Source organism: Cornus florida, unplaced genomic scaffold, assembly GCF_030987335.1.
Source record: "Cornus florida cultivar Cherokee Brave unplaced genomic scaffold, ASM3098733v1 CherokeeBrave_3.0.0_Hap2_Chr05, whole genome shotgun sequence".
NCBI classification, from domain to species: domain Eukaryota; kingdom Viridiplantae; phylum Streptophyta; class Magnoliopsida; order Cornales; family Cornaceae; genus Cornus; species Cornus florida.
The window spans coordinates 34,563,083-34,580,923 of record NW_026775575.1 but is presented as its reverse complement, the minus strand read 5'-3'; the positions used below and the strand labels follow the sequence as shown (position 1 = coordinate 34,580,923).

The following is a 17,841-nucleotide window of genomic DNA, read 5'->3' as shown; positions in this document are numbered from 1 at the left end:
GACTTTACGTATCATCATTCTAAGTGGTTTCCACGAAATACGTATTTTTACTTTTGCAGAAAAGTACTTTGGTTGCTCCCGGTGTTCATAGGGGTATGGATGTATAGTTTTTTGGAATCTTTTTCTTTTCTTGGGATGTTTTTCGTAAATATCTTTTAAAGATATTTTATTTCAGGGGCATCTAAGAAAATATCTTTTAGAAGATATTTTCATTCAGGGACAGTTTTGCAGTTAACCCTTTTTATAGGGGCTATTGTGCAATTAACGAAAGTTATTGCAAAATACCTTGTTTTGAGCCTAGATCCTTGTACGGGATTCATTTTCATATTTCGTCGAGTTGTGTACTCATAGAATTTTCTTCTGATCATTTTTCTCCAGTTTCAGGGTTTCTGGACCCGGTTGCCGCCAAACTTGTTTGGGGCATATCTCCCTGCTCGGGACTCAGTTTTCGATGTCGTTTCTTCCGTTATTTATATTTTCTCATTTTGAATCTTTTTCGTTCACAGAGTTTCACCGTTTGAGCCCATCTACTCAAAATCCACTTTTCCGGACCCGACGGGACCTTTCGAGGCACTTTTTGAGATTTTCTATAAATAGGAGGTCTTAAGTCAAAAAGTCAGATTTACATCATCTTCTTCACCCTCTTGGCCGGCAGCCATGGGAGCCCAAGGGGCTGCCTTCATTCTTTCTTCTCCTCCACTTGATTTTCTTAATGAAAACTCTTCGGCCTTAACGTTTATCGTTTCCCTCGACGTGCTCTACCTTTTCCTCCTTATTAGAATTCATTTCTGACCATTTCTTGAGTTCGGTTTTGAAGCCAAGTTGTGATTTTGATGGGGCTTCTTGGGGGTTCATGTAGATCGTGTTGTCCCCGACAAAACCTAGGAGTTTCGTCGAATTCAGAGCAGTTCCAATTTGGTGGCTTTTGAAATTTTCATCTCAAATTGAGGTAGGGGATGTCTTAGATTTATATTATTGTTGTATTAATTGTTTTATAAGCATATACAACTTGTGAGCATGCCTTGTTCAAGTTTTTAGAATTTAATTTATTTATTTTCTTTGTTTATGATTTAATTCTAATAATGGTATATAGTTTAGAATTAAATTGTGGCATGCTAGTAAATTAGGCCTTGGTGAGTTGTGTAACATATATTAAATTTGGAGCATTTGAATAAGAATTGCAAAACTTATTTAATATTTATCTTTTATGAAAGTTTAATTCACATAGTTGAAACAAGCATGAAATCAAATTGTAATATGATATTAAAATAGGCCTTGGCATATTCTCTAACCTATGTTAAATTGAGAGCATTTGGATAAGTTTATAAATCTAGAGATTTTGAATTAAATGAGTTAATTAAAATCTAAATATTGGTTCCACTAGTTTGATTAAATTTTAACTTGATAATGGTAGTGACTTGGGTTTGTTCACTTGTATATATCCTTTTGGGGCCATTTGGGATTGTTTTAGAAAATCTAGAGATTTAATTACCATGTTTCAATTAAACTCTATGTTGTTGTCTCAATGAACCAATTTAGTTTTTGAATTGGTTTGTGTAGTGACCATACTATGTTGTTTAACATAATTGAATTAGGGATCGTTTGGATGAGATTGCATTTTAATGTTGAAATGAAATTGTCGTAGCGTGTAACGAATCGCACACTGAAGATTCGATATTGTGAATGTCATTGTAGACTTGAACTCTAGGACATGGTTTGTGTAGATTCAACCTTACTTGTGCATGTAAATTGATTCCTAGACATTATTTGAAATGTATAAGTTTGGTTTAACTTATTGATTTTGCATAAGTTTTGAACTTATTGTTTTTGGAGGCTTGTAAGGATGATGTTCATGTGATGGCTAGGGTCTGGCCCTAATACGGATTCGTGAGTTTTCTAAGTCATTTGAAGTGCGCAGTAAGTAGTACCTTGTGGGTCGTAATTATCCGGAATAACTTATACACGTGCGCATTGGGTAGTACCTTGCAGGCTAGTAACCCGGAATAACTCGATTGGTCCGCAGCCAAGGATTCTAGTCTTTCCACTATTTGATTTCGCATTTAATTTCAAGTTGTTAATCATGGATTACTTGTAGCTTGAGTATTAATGCTTACTTTGGGTATTTGAATCCTATTTAGTATACTTGAAACTGTATACTTGCTTCTTGTATTTAGATCTCAATTAGTATACTTGAAACTGTATACTTGTTTTATGTATTTAGATCTCATTTAGTATATTTGAACTTGTATCCTTGGTTATATATCTAAACCCTAATTAGTATACTTAAGCATTGCATGTTTGATTTGTGCAATCGGATTTCATTATGTATGCTTGTGTCGTGTATTCTTGCCTTATGTGTACTTCATTTAGCTTAATATACTTGTGCCTGTATACTTGATTCATGAGTTTTCCATGTTAATTGTATATTGGTATATGCATGCTTAGACATTGCATAACTTATTAATATGGTTTAGTATACTTGTAAATGTATGCTTATATATCGTATATCATGTTTTAATATTGACTTGCATACTTGAGCATGTATATTTGTATGCTGTGGTTCAATTCAATTGCATGAGTAGCTTAGGCTGCTCCCTGAGTCTCACTCTGTCATAGACGTTAGGTGGCATGAGCCCCTTTGACATATTTCACCTTAAAGTGATAATTTTGTAAAATGCTAAGTCGATGCATGCTCATCTCCTACGAGTAGCTTTATGTTACTCACCCACATAGTGGGGACATTTTTCAGGTATAGGGACCTTGATTTGGGATGCACACTACGCCATGGAAGTTTCGTATACTTGAAGTATTATTTTCATGAAAATGTTGGCATGAAATCCTATTTGTAACTTTGTATAACAAACTTGTACATTTGATTCTAAATATGTAATGTGTACATAAGTACACCTTTTGCGATATATTTGATATATATGACATGAGGCCAAGGGCCACAAACTTTAACGTTCAAGTGTATGTATGTAAACTCCAAGTTTTGCCTTGAAATGCACTTTTTCCAACCTTAGAGGTTAGGCATGTAAAATTTTGCAAATGAATTGTAATAAGGCCATAGGCCATTGTAGCATGCTTAGAATACCATTTTGCACTTGCGTGCATGTTCACATCATCACACATTAGCATATAATTAAGTTTGATCATGCAATAGGGGATTCAAGTGAGGCTTAATGTCTCTTTTTCAGTTTTGGTGCATAGTAGGTTCATTTTCACGTTTTTGACCAGTTTCAGTCGACCGAACCTCTCTTGGATTTCATTGTTTAGCAAAAATTCCAACTCCAGTAGCCATTTTCACCATCGAGGCTTATTTCGGTCGACTGGTTCTCTACATCGATTGACCGAAACTCATTTTTTAATTCTCGAGCCTTAAACCGGTCGACCGGTTTGTCACTTCGGTCGACCGAACTGAGAGCTCTTTTCTCTTCTTTTTTTTTCAGGCTTAGTTCGGCAGACAGATGCTCCATTTCGGTCGACCGAAATGGAGCTGCCTTGTTGATTTTGTTTGGTTGCTGTCTCTTCAGGCTTGTACCAATTGGTTTACTTATATTCAACTTCGTAAATCATGTTTGGACCACGTAACGGCATATGTGGTCTAGTTTGAACTAAATCTTGCTCCTTTGGTTGTCAGCGGTGTCATAGGGTACCAAGTGACCTTTTCATTCTAACTTTCGCTTTCGGTTATTCCTTTGGGTTCCGTGACCTCATAGAAGGTCATCTTAGGGTCTTAGAGGTGTGATATGCCATGAGAGACCATTATCTTGTTTCTTTTGCTTCCGCATCTGGATTCGTAATCGGGTTAATCTTCGGTTCATCACAGGACGCACTAGCTTGAAAAACCAGGGCCGTCTCAAAGAAGGTGAGTTCGTTCTTACAAGTTTGAGAACATGCTGTTTATTTTTTGATTTTGTTTTAGCTATATAAATTTTATAGTTCAATAAAACCATATTACCTACTATACTTGATAATGTTACAATTGAATAGTGAAACAGAGAAGCTGAAGGTTTTATGTATTGTTTTCATTCTCATTTACACATTATTTGAAGGATTTACATTATTGATTCATTTAGTAAAATGATGAACAATTTTCTTTAAACAAAAAATTGAAGGGATTCTGAAGTTTTGGCTTGTTGTAAATTTTGAGTAAGTTGAATTCGTAGAACCAAACAAGTTTTCACATTAAAAAGCATAAAAAAAAAAAAAAAAAAAAAAAAAAAACTAGCAGACAATTAAAGACAACTACAACTAGAAAATGAGTGATGACTATAATTGTACCTCTATGATATCTGAAGGGCATGGTACAACCAGCAGATGGGTAATATTGAGTGAAGATGCTGATTCTTCATGTACAGAGTTTGCAATCTTTAATTCTGTGGATTTACATAATGTGTCACTATTAGTTTGATTCAAGAATCAAATTTCATTATGCCACATTTTTTTTGGTTAGAGAATCCAACACTAATCACATATAGGAACTTACCCTTTTTTATATGGCATAGGGACCTAAGTAGAGATGAAATAGTTCTTTCCAACAGCTTAACACCCAAGCACTTCATACACAAAAGCCCTGTAAAAGAAGTCAAAACATTTATAAAATGTCTTTAACAGTGAAAAAGAAATGCAACTCTCCAATATTCATGATCCATCATATTCTTTAAAAAAAAAAATAAAGCATTCTGGGTATAATAGTATATAATAGTATGCCCACCTCAATAGTATATAACGCTAACTACTTAGCCATTCTAGCATTATGTAATACTTAAATGTGAATGGGATGATCTGTTTTGTTTTCCCTTTAAGTGGCAATTAGATTTGGAGCTAAAACCTTCGTCTTTATGTAATTGAGAATTAATTTTTATACATAAAATTCAAAGAATTTTCATTGCACCAAAAAAAAAAAAAAAAAAAAAAAAAAAATTGTACTTCAAATAAATGATTCGAAGGTAGATTCTGTTCTATTTTCCATTTGAAGCCTAGAATTTCAAGAAGATTGCACTCTGAATATGGAATCAAATGTTACCTAAAATTTCCTTGGAAAATATTCATGCCGAGTGGATTCCGGAGAAGACGATTTACTGGTTCTAAACTCTTAGTTGTGTAATTATATTGCTTAATAACATGGATAATGCTGTTGCCCCAATTTACAAAATGGTGCAGCTAAATAAGTACCAGTGAAATTGGTCCAATTATTCTTGTTTTGACCAGTTAAGTAGTCATGGAATTAGCTTCAGAAATGCGTGCCTTTTCCACTTCAGATCCTTATGTTTTAATAGCAAAAAATGAATAAATTATTTTTTTTAATGTTTTTTGTGCATATAAATAGGATGCTCTAATCTTCCTACATATGTGATAACATTCCTCAGAGAATTACTACTATAGTCTATAGACAACAACCGATTCCGTCACATAAGAGAACTGAGAACATATTTTTTGACAAGGAACTACAAACATTGTAAGCAGGAATATATATATATATATATATATATATATATTTGTGAACTTTTGGAAATGCAATAGAAATTTTAGTTGATAGTTAATCGAAAAGCACCTTATAGTCGAGTGAAGGTCTCACACACTTCGGCTTGCAAGACTCTTCAAGATGCTTCTTTGTATCAATAGGTTCCTCATCCGCCCTGAATTAAAAAATAAATAAATAATTAAAATTAAGATACAATACAACCATACAAATAATGTGTTACATTAGAAATTAATTGTGGATCTATAGTTTATCAGTAGATGGTTTAGGTAGCTATCAGTAAAGTACCAATTTAACATAATAAGGAAGAAAAAAATGAGATGAACTGTTATTCTAAGTATCAGTTTATGCAGTGCCAAAGTGCAAGTATGTATAATCGGGATCATATATAGTGATTTGAGACCAGTTGAAGGTATATTCAAATTTATATTTTTCACTATTGAGTTGTCACTATTCAGATGAAACCCCAAAAAAATACACACACACACACACACACACTAACAACTACTGAAACAATAATACATTTTGAAGTTCAAATCTTTGCTAAGAAGATGACGAAAAGCACACAATAACAAATAATAATGCATTATAAAGTTCAAATCTTTGCCGAAAACATGACGTTCCTAAATAAAAATTACGTAGTTCAGAATGAAATAACGGAACCCATGAGTCTTAGATTCAAATCAATAATCGAAAAATTAAAGCACAAAACTTGAAACATTCAACACAATATACGTATATATATTTATATATATATATACATATATATATATACAACCCTAATTTACAGATCTGGGAAATGGGATACATTGAAAGATGGGTTTAGCAAGAAAAATGTAAAATTTTAGTAATAATATGATGTTTAGATTAGAGAAGAGTATTGAGAGTACTTTTGGGGTTTAAGCCGCAGATTGAAGCTACAATGTCAATGAATAGAAAGGAACAGAGTTGTGTTAAAAAGTGCAATTACAGGCTGAGTAACTAACATGTGCCTTTGCCCTTTTTGATGGTCTGAAATATTTGATGAAAAAAACTTAGATTTGGTAGAGGATCTGGTAAGTTCAAGATGCATCAATATATTAAACAACAAATAGATTTCAAAAGTTATTAATATTTGTATAAAAAAAACTACAGAAAGATCCAAAATAAATAAATAAATAAATAAAACCTTGTTTTTTTGCTCCAAATTGAGGATATTGCGCTCCAAATGGTTGTTTGTCGTGTCCAAACCAGAGGGAGAACTCGAATAGAGAGGCAAACCAAAGGGAGAACTCGAATAGAGAGGCGAACCAGAGAGAGAACCCGAATAGGGAGGCGATATCAAAGCTACAACATCATCTTGTCGGCATCTTCTTCATCTAGAGAGAGAGAGAGCAGATCGAGAAAGAAAGATAAGGCTTCGACGCGAGAGACAGAGCAGAAAGAGAAAGATAGGGCTTGGACGCGAGAGAGAGAGAGCAGAGAGAGAGCGCTAGGGCTTGGATGAGAGAAAGAGCGCAGAGTTATGCAGAGGGTTCTGCGTGGGCAAGGATATATAAACCTATAGACAAAAACTATGTCATTTTTTAAGGTCAAAAAATTCATTTATCTAGCGCTAAGTTTCCCACTAGCTGCATGAAAATTGTTTGGGCCTGAAAACCGCCCAAAACAAGTGTCTTTAGAGACAGTTTTTTGTACTGTCTCTAAAAGTCTCTCACTAAGTAGGTAATTAAGGACAATAAGTTTACTGTCTCAAAAGAAATATGACGCTAAATTTTGCCGCCACAAAATTGGAGCGGGCTTTTTTTGGTCTTTTAGGGACAGAAAGGTTAAGAATGTCCCCAAAAGGGGTCTTTTAGGGACGAAACAATTAGGACTGTCCCCAAGAGGGGTGTCTTTAGGGATAGTTTTTCTATTGTCCCTAAAGGACTGTCACCAATACCCTTAATTCTTGTAGTGTTAAATGAGTATGGTCATTCCATTCCTTTCCCATTCTCATTTTATTCCCACTTGCATTGCATTCCATTCCATTCATATACACCAAACGTAGCATAATAGTCTTATAGTACATTAAGGGGCTTGTGGTCTAGTGGTATCTTCTGTATCTTCCAAAGTGAATAGTGGGAGTTCAAGTCTCCAAATAAGCAAAGTGGGTATGTGAATGGTGTGTGCAAGTCATTTTGCCATTTCCCTTTCCAATGAGTGTAAATTTCATTCATTATCAATAGAATTGACTCAAATAAATAAAGATGGAATTATTATGTTACTTTTTATTTACAAACTTGGGCATGTTGAATTGTATCTAACAGAGTAGCTTTCTTAAGTCTTCTCCTGGTAACACCAAATTAAGTTTTATTCGCTATCTTTTTTTAAAAAAATTTATATAATTGTGCCCCTGTACCTCTATTACAACTCAGAGGAACCCATTTGACAAATACAATAATGGATTTATATCTGTACTAATTAAAATCATGAAATTATTAGTAATTAAAGAGAAATTTACTACCAAGTCCTATTTCTCTCATTGAAAGACAAATATGTCCTAAAAAATTTCCATGACCAATAAGTCCTACTTTTGATAGATATTTTTTCCATTTAAGTCCCAAATCACTAAATCTTCCATTTATACCCATAAATAGAAGTAAAATTTTATCTCATAAATTTATTCAAGAATTGATATAATAAATTTTTCCCCCTTTTTAAGTTTTCATTACTCAATAGTATTGCATTATGAAATTATGAATGTTTGAGTCTAAACGTTTAACTAATTCAATAAGAGTTTATATAATTTAATAAGGGTATGCGGAATATTTAGTCATAATATAATAAGCATGCATTAGGCATGACTATAAATTAGAGAAGGAAAGCTATATACAAAGAAGGGTAGGGTCCTAAAATTATAAGATTAGTTGTTGATAAATAATATAGCAAAACTTTCGACAACCTTTTTAGAAAAAATTTAGAGAATGTTTGCTATCCCTTAAATTTTGAGTAATAAAGAGTTAAATTTTAAAAGGGTCAACAACAACAACAACTACAACAAAAATAATAATAATAATAATTATTATTATTATAAGAACCAATAAAGATGTGAATTAGGTAGGATTGGTGACAAAATATGAATTGAAGACTGAATCTTGATATCCTTATAATGATACATTTTTGTCTCCTTGAGACATATTGGCAACCGTAAATCATTCGATTGGAATGATCTAGTAAACTGAAAATATGAATTTCTATAGTAAGAAAAAAATTATACTAAATGAATTACATAGAAATAAGTTTATCCTACATTTTAGAAGTAACAAATTTGTTGTAGTGCCTTTAAGTATATATATTTATACTTTTAAATTAACAACTCAGCAATGCTTCCTATGTACTTTATTCATACAAATACTTAGGCAATATATTTATACTTATAACAACTCATCCATGCCTATAATTCAACTATGTATCAACTTTAAACTTAATAATAAATTAATTCACACATAACCATTTCATGCATATTATATGCATAAGATTAATTTAATAACCAGTCTAATATAATATATATCAAATAAGAATAATAATTTAATTATCTTAAATGATATATACATATACCCATATATTATACAATATATATATGTATAATACATTCAGTAATAATTCTTGATTATTTAAAATCATATATACATATATATTAATGAATATATATATATATATATATATATATATATATATATATATAAACACACATATATTTCCTTCCATCCTAAACATAAATTAATTAAATCATATATACACATATATAATTAAGTATATATATAATTCCTTCCATCACCAAACTATTAATTAATGATATTTACGCAAATTAAATGCTACTAAATATCGTCATAAATGGTTTCCCATAAATACTCTATATCAGTTTAAATAATTTTCCAACATCATCTCACTAAAATGTAAATATCTCTTAAGATGATGAAAATCTGAGAATGAAATTTATACTATTGGAAAGAGGACAAAAAATCCTTAAATTTGAGGTTAAGAATGACCCAATTTCGATTTAAGATGACTGAGTTATGACTGTTTAAATTTTAAGTAACAAAGCAGTCAAAAATAATATGTTGAGCTCAATCGCTAGTATGAGCACGATCACACCGAATAATTTATTTGTTAACCAGAACAAGTCAACGGTCAAGATCTGAGTGTGCACCGTTCTCCATGGTCTGAGCTACACCAAATCAATTTCTCATTGACCAGACCACTTCTATAGTCCAGATGACCATGAACACCAAAATCCCATACATCGCACCACACTGAATCATCCATCCCACATCATCACCATCCAAAGCTCAAGATCTGCGTGTATACACTATTACCTATGTCGTGCCGCATTGGATCAATTCCCTATTGAGGCGCAAATTTCATAGACGCTAGTGTGTGTATATTTATATATAATACTATATAAATAGTATATATTTATATATAATTTTTCAACAATTATAGGAAAATAAAATATAATAAATTCTTAAAAATATAAAAAAATACCATAAAATTCTATAAAATTACAAAAAAATCCCAAAAATTCTATAAACCCTAAATAACCCTCTTAGGTTATAGATCAAGCATATAGTTGATTTTAAATATATACAACCTATATATATAATCAAAATTCAACAATTTCAAAAATAAAAATAATAATAAAACTTGTTTTTAATACTCTGATTTAATTCTGATTTAATCAAAAAAATTTAATCTAAACACTGATACTCAAAGTGAAATTCTGATAAGTTCTAAGAGTAGAGTAAGAAAATAACTTGCTTGAAGGTTTCGAAACGAAACCAATGCTTCAAGCTTTGATCGTCTCTTCCAATTCTGACGTCATCTTTCTCAAATCCGACCTCCTCCTTGTCAACTTTCTCTTCTTCTTTCTTTACCTCTCTTATTCGTGTAAACTTTGAACCCTAAAGCCTTATGTGTATATTTATACACATTAAAATCCAAATCCTGCTCCTACTAGGACTACCAAATAAAAGAAATAATAATTATTTTAAATAATATATATACACATATATTATATAATATGTATGTATATTTCTTTTCATGATAATCCGTAACTAATTAAATTATATACACACATATATATATATATCAATATATATATGTATATATATTTTCTTTCATAATAATTATTAATTAATTCTATTTATATACATATAATTTATATATATATATATATATATATATATATAAAATTATGCAAAGATAATTATTTAAATATCTTTATAACCATGGACACTTATTAATTAACCCAACAAGGCTTCCTTCAAGTCCAAGACCACATCCATTGGTCACACTTCTCTCAAGCCCAATCCAATTAAAATAAAATAATAAAATAAAATAAAATAATTACAAATAATTAACAAACAATTCACGCAAACATAAATACACACAAATCAAATAGACAATTTAATCATAGCATTCCACAAAGTAAAATACCATATCAATTCAACAAATATACTAAAGAAATATAATCTAATTAAAATAAGATAATTAATTTAAGTACTCAATTAAATAAAACAAATGATTTTTAAAATAAAATAAAAATAATTATTCCCAATTAATAAATCTTTTATATATATATTCTCTTATTTAAATTTAAATATGAATTATACAAATAACCCCTTAGCTTTATTATTAGAATTAATTTATCATTAAAAAAATAATAATAACTACCATTTTATAAAATGATTAACTTATTATTAGAACATTGAGGCATTTTTGGCAATAGGTGGTATTAGACACAAAATATAATTCAAGGGGGTTATTTGCAAATTCAAACATAATTCAGGGAGTTTTTTGCACTTTACCATATATTTATATATATACACAGACTTTTATATATTAAAAACATACCTTATGATAAGTTTTAATTTTTTTTTATTATTTCCCAAACAAGTATATGGTGGCAGAAGGCCAATTTGTGACAAAAATTTACTCTTTTGTGACGAAATAACCTTTGTCGATAAAAGATAGAAATTGGCGACAAAAAATTTGTCACTAAAAATCTATTAATGATGACAAAGATAATTTTTGTCACTAGAGTGTAGTTTTTTGGGACAAAAATTTATCGTCGCTAAATGAAAATAATTAGTGACAATATGTTGTCACTTATTGTCACTAAAAGTCTATTAATTGTGACAAAGTGAGTTTTGTCACAATAACTCAATCTTTTGCGACAATGCATCATTTGTCACTAACAGGTTGTTTGTATGGACAACAATTTTTTTCATTAAAGTGCCATCAATTATGACAAAGCTATATTTGTCATAATAAATCAATCTTTTGCGACAATGCATCATTTGTCGCTAGAAGCTTGTTTGTAGTAACAACAATTTTTGTCGTTAAAATGCCATCAATTGTGACAAAGCTATATTTTTCACAATAACTCAATCTTTTGCGACAATGCATCATTTGTCACTAAAATGTTGTTTGTAGCGACAACAATTTTTGTCGTTAAAATGCCATTAATTGTGACAAAGTTATATTTGTCACAATAACTCAATCTTTTGTGACAATGCATCATTTGTTGCTAGATGGTTGTTTGTAGCGACAACAATTTTTGTCGTTAAAATGCCATCAATTGTAACAAAGCTATATTTGTCACAATAACTCAATATTTTGCGACAATACATCAATTGTCACTAGAAGGTTGTTTGTAGCGACAATAATTTTTGTCGTTAAAATGCCATCAATTGTAACAAAGTTATATTTGCCACTAAAATCTTGTTAATCGCAACAAAGCTATATTTGTCGCTATTTTGTAATTAGTTGTAACAATATATTTGTCACTAAAATCAATTTTGTCACCATACCCTTTCCCTCCATATAGCAGGCTGTGAGGAAATTCCCGGGGTAGATATTGCAACAACATTTTGTGACAAATTTAGTTTTTGTCGAGTAAAGTTAGCTTAAGGTAACAAAGTTACTTTTTGTCACAAAAGGTCATTTTATTGCGACAAATTCAACTTGTCGCTATAGTTTTTGTCGCCAAAGACTAAATTTGTTGTAGTGATTTGTGATAAATGTAGGCTTCACATTTGGTCTTACATTAGTGTGTGTGTAAGAAGTAGTGTAAGAACACGTAGTGAGTGGAGGATTCCACCACATTTAGCTTAGGGTTTATACTTTTTTTCATTTCATCTCTTTCCTCTCAAGCCCTAACTTAACTACCATTGAAGCAAAGCTTGATTCAAGGCTTTTGACTTCATTTTTGGCCTCATTTCACTCACCTTAGACCTTTAAGCTTGGAATACTTTAGTTCCCTCTCACTCTTCTCTATAAAACCTTTGATTGGTTTTCCATTTTTAAGCTTGGTTGCCTTAGATTATAGATATTCAATTCTCTATTGAGGTAGGGGGTGTTATAGTTTATTATCTAAGTGAATTAATTTCCTTTATAGTGATGTATAAGTTATATGCATATCTTATACAAATTTGAGAAATTAATGATTAATTGTAGCATGTATGTAACTCATTTTAGACTTGGTATATGGCATGGCCATTACTTGAACCTTGTTGTATATTAATTTGGTATGATTTAAATGAGCTTTTAAATTTAGAGATTTAAGTAATTTAAATTGATTTAAATTTTATTTAATTGTACTGTGCTTGTATTCCATTTTAGACTTGATATATGGCATGACCATGACTTACTCACTGTTATATATTAAATTGGAATCATTTGAACAACTCTTGAAATCTAGGGAAATTAATTAGTTAGTCTATTTAATTTCTACTTTATTGATCTAATGATTTAGTCATATAATTCATGGAGCTTTTATTGTGTTTTTATCACATATCATGACTTGTTGCTCAACTTGTTGATTTTGGAAACTTGGGATATCATCAAGAACTTCACTTGGTTAGAACTTGGTCTAAGTACGGGAGATAGAGAGCTCCCTACACTATAGTGCACACTAGGGGAAGGTACCCATGGGTTAGTTGCCCTAAAGTGATCCCAAGAGTACGGTTTTAATTTGGGCGTTATCCAAGTATCCACTTTGGTTTGATTTCGCACTTTAAATTTCCAAGTTAAAAACTTTGTAAGATTTCATCTTATTGCATTGTGTTGGAAGTTCCAATGTCGGTTAAACATTATGAATTGTTTACATCAAATTGCAAGTTGTATAAAATTTAGATTTATATATGCTCATTCCCTACGAGTAAACTTGTCTACTTACCCTAAAGTTACCGGGTTGTTTTTCAGGTAAAGAAGCATTATTGTGGGATGCACAACACTCTTAGGCTTGCTTGATTACTTAGAGTATTTTTGTTATATGGAATATGCACTTGTTAGCATATTGTAATGGCCCACTCCACCACATGGTATGATATTGTCTGCTTTGGGCCTGAGCCCGCACGGTTTTGCTCTTGGGCTTTACCCCAAAAGGCCTCATACCAATTCGAGTGACATACCTACATATAAGCACTTCACCTTTCCTTTTTCCAGGCGATATGGGATTGTGCACCTGTAGCTCTCCAGTATGGTAGCCTGTCAGTGTCTCGCACCCGCCCATTACACACCCGCCTACAGGGTCATCACAATCCACCCCCCTTGGAGGCCCAACGACTCCGTCGGCACATTTTCGGCTGGGTTAGGCTCTGATACCATTTGTAACGACTCATTCCACCACATGGTATGATATTGCCCACTTTGGGCTTGAGCCCGCATGGTTTTGCTCTTGGGTTTTACCCCAAAAGGCCTCATACCAATTCGAGTGACACACCTACATATAAGCACTTCACCTTTCCCTTTTCCAGGTGATGTGAGATTGTACACCCGTAACTCACCAGTGTGATAGCCTGTCAGTGTCTCGCACCCGCCCACTGGGTCATCACACATATCATGCCCCTTTTTGGTTTATAATATCAAGACATGTATTTATTGTTCAAACTATGTTATGTGCACTTAAGTGCACCTTTTGATACTTTTAGGACGTGTATGTAATGAGGCTAAGGGTCAAAGGCACTTATGTGATATGTATGCTAATTTTTAACTTCTTTGTTGCATATAAAAGTTAGGAGATTTTATGCATTGAAGGGTCAAATTTTATGTATGACATGCCATGAGGCCGTAGGCCATTGTAGAGCGTCTACTTTATTGTTTTAAGTATACGTGCATGATTATATCTCACAAAACACATAGATTTTAACTTTTGAATTATTTTTGGATGACTTATGAAAATTTCATGGAAATTTCATGCATGAGAGCAAGTTTCGAGTTCCCTTTTGATTTGGCATGTTTTGGATGCTTGCATGAGGCTAGGGAACGTTTTTAAAACTTGTTCGGATCATATAAAATGCATATAAAGTCTTGGGATTGACCGAGCACCTTTCCTATGCATTGCAGTAGCAGCTTTTGCTGCTATCTGCAACATCGGTCGGCTGATGAGAGCCATCAGCCGGTTGACATATGCTCGAGATCAATTCCAGTAGCTTTTTTAAGGAAAATGGTCTTTTTAGCTGGCTGATGATTAGGGTTCGGCCGGCTGAAAATGGAGTTTTGGCCGGCTGACCCTTGCCATCGGTTGACCGATCCTCCCTCGAATCATCCCCTTTGATTTTTCTTGGACACCTTTGTTATATCAACTTCAGAGATCCATAACTCCTTCATTTCTAATCCCAATCAGGTCGATCTTGAGTTTAATTTCAATAGCTAAAAGTTAGCTTTCTAATGGTACCAACCACACACCAAAACTCCAATTTTAGTGAGAGTTATTATAATTTTAGTGAGATAGGGTCGTGGTATCTCCAAATCGGAGAATGCCACTTTGTTTTAATTTTATATCTTTTCCGTCCGGACTCCAAATCAGGTGATTCTTGGGTCTATTTTCGTTAACTTTTCATTGTCTTTCCAATGGTGTATACGGTGGCACCCATTTCAATTTTAAAAGACCATTTTGCCCCTAGGTTCATTCTTGTCCGTTTTTGAGACGTCGTTTTCGTATTTGTTTTCTTTGGATTTCGTGACCTCATTGAGGGTCACGTTGGTGTCTTATAGATATATAGTACCTCTAGAGACAGTTGTTTTACCCTTTGCTTCTGCATTCTAGATTCGTTATCAGATCTACGTTCGGTTTATCATAGGACGCACAATCACATATCAAGCTTTGGATTCGTGACCGGAGGTTGTTGATAAGTGTGTTTTGCAATGTAGGAGTTGTTGACTCTACTTGCATTGTGGATCTAAGGCCTTAAGTGTAACGATACTAATGACATTGTTGTCAGAGTTTTGGGATTAGTTACCCCAACTCTCACAGATGCCTGGTTCTCATAGTGCTTTTGGTAATGATCATTTTCGACATTGATGTCATTTGTTTCGAAAAGTTTCTTTCTGGGTTGATTTGTTAGTGCCTTATACTGTCATGCTACCTTACTGACGAGTAAGTGTGGGTGAGTTATGGTCATTATTCATACTGCCATATCATTCTTAGCCATCTGTCTTGATTCAACTTCTTGTTGTCTTGGGATTCTCTCGGTGATTAACATTGGGTTAATATGCCGATTCGTTTGGGAGGTGTCACTCAGTTTTTGGTTTTTGCATTCCTTCGGATGACCTTTAGGCTTTTGAAGTTGCCCTTTCGCACCTTATGATTTGTCCACTGGCTTGACTTTACTTCAATCTTGTTCGGTTCTCTTCTGTGTGTTTTGGATTTCGGAGACGAAATCCCTTTAAGGAGGGTATGTTGTAATGACCCGATCATTTTTCTTTCTTTCTTTTTTCTTAAATTTCACAGATATTTTTTTTTCTGTTGAACTTTTCTGTTTCGTCATTCGGCTTATTATTGCTTTTTGTTTCGTCGTTCGGTTGATAAAAGCCATCAGCCGGCTGACACATGCTCGAGATCAATTCCAGTAGGTAAAGTTCAATTTTGGCCATAACCCTCTAGTCAGAATGCCTGACCATGTAGGCCGGAACGCCTAACCATGTAAGTCAGAACGCCTGACCATGTAGGTCAGAATCAGAATGACCGACCTTGTAAGTCATGCCGAATAGGTGTTCAGTGTTGATGAGTGCCGAATGAGCACTCAGTGTTGAAGAGTGCCAAATGGGCATGCACTCGGTGCTTCGGTTTTGGACAAGCGCTCATCCATGCCTCAGAACTTTCTTTTCTTTTGCTTTGATCATCTTTTGCTTCTTCATTTCGGATCCATTATCGGATTATCTTTTGGTTATCACTGACGCACCGGGTTTATAAAACTTGGGCCGTCACAAACAATATATTTTAAAGTATAATGATTGATTGGGTTTGATTTGATTTTGCAGTTTACACTTTTTTGTCGTAAGAAATAAGAAGGAAGTTTCTTTTTATTGGGGTTGTGGCCCAATAAAAGATTGCAACGTATTTTAAAAATTATATAATATTAAAAAAACTAAAATAGATGAAACTCGTTTTTAATGGGTTAACCACACTCATATATATATATATATATATATATATATATATATATATATATATATATACATATACACACACACACACATACAAACAATACTGTTCGATTGCTCTCTGATGTGCAGGGATTAGTATACTTACTTTTATTCATAGCATTAGGATCTAATCTTACAGCTAATTGAAACAATAGTTATTTTAGGTAATTGTTTTTCTTTTAATTAGCCATTAATTATGAAAAGACTATATTTGATACCTTTTTTTTTAAAAAAATAATAATAATTTTTTTAATCTGATTAAACTTTAACTATGCCCCTTTCCACCACTGTCGGTCCGTCACCACCACCCACCTCCTCCCCCGCTGTCACGACCACCTCCCCCAACCACACCACAACACTGCCACCTCCATCACCACCATGCTGCACCCACCACTACCACATACACTAAAAATTAACTTGGATTATAGTTGTGAATTTGGTATCAATTTGTAGATTTGGTAATTCTTAGTCAAAAGTAGCCATCAAATCTGTCTGGGTGGAGGTGGTGTGGTGTAGGTGGTGGTGGTTGTGTAACAGTGGTGAGGGAGGTGGTGGTGTGGTGAGGGAGGTGGTGGGGTGATGGCCGTTCATAGTTAATTTAATTTTTTTTATTTTTTATTTTAAGAATATATCCAATATAGTCATTTCATAATTAATGGCTAATTAAAAGAATGTTAATTTCCTAAAATAATTATTCTCCTTAGTAGTACTTGGATTAAATCATAAGGTTATGAGTAAAAGTGAGTATATTACTTTCTCATTGTGTGTATATTACTGTGTCTGTGTGTGTGTGTGTTTGTGTGTGTGTGTGATTGAATTGGAAAATGTAATAAGAATTATAAATCTTCTCCTGTACTTTACTGTGAGAACTATAGGATTGTCGTTGAAGGGTATGAAATTTTTAT

The 17,841-nt window shown here is 32.9% G+C and overlaps 1 long non-coding RNA gene across 4 annotated transcripts in view; it reads right to left on the bottom strand.

Moving 5' to 3' along the window:
- Positions 1-7,020, bottom strand: part of LOC132306262 (uncharacterized) — a 42,088-nt gene extending 35,068 nt beyond the window's left edge. For 3 of the 4 annotated variants that reach the window (XR_009481889.1, XR_009481891.1, XR_009481890.1), the window contains exons 1-4: positions 6,654-7,020; positions 5,558-5,642; positions 4,490-4,576; positions 4,285-4,379 (exon numbers count right to left, since the gene is read on the bottom strand). This is a non-coding gene — a long non-coding RNA (uncharacterized LOC132306262). The remainder of the gene's footprint in view (positions 1-4,284; positions 4,380-4,489; positions 4,577-5,557; positions 5,643-6,653) is intronic. The other variant, XR_009481888.1, reaches the window with a different exon arrangement.
- Positions 7,021-17,841: the final 10,821 nt, after the last annotated feature.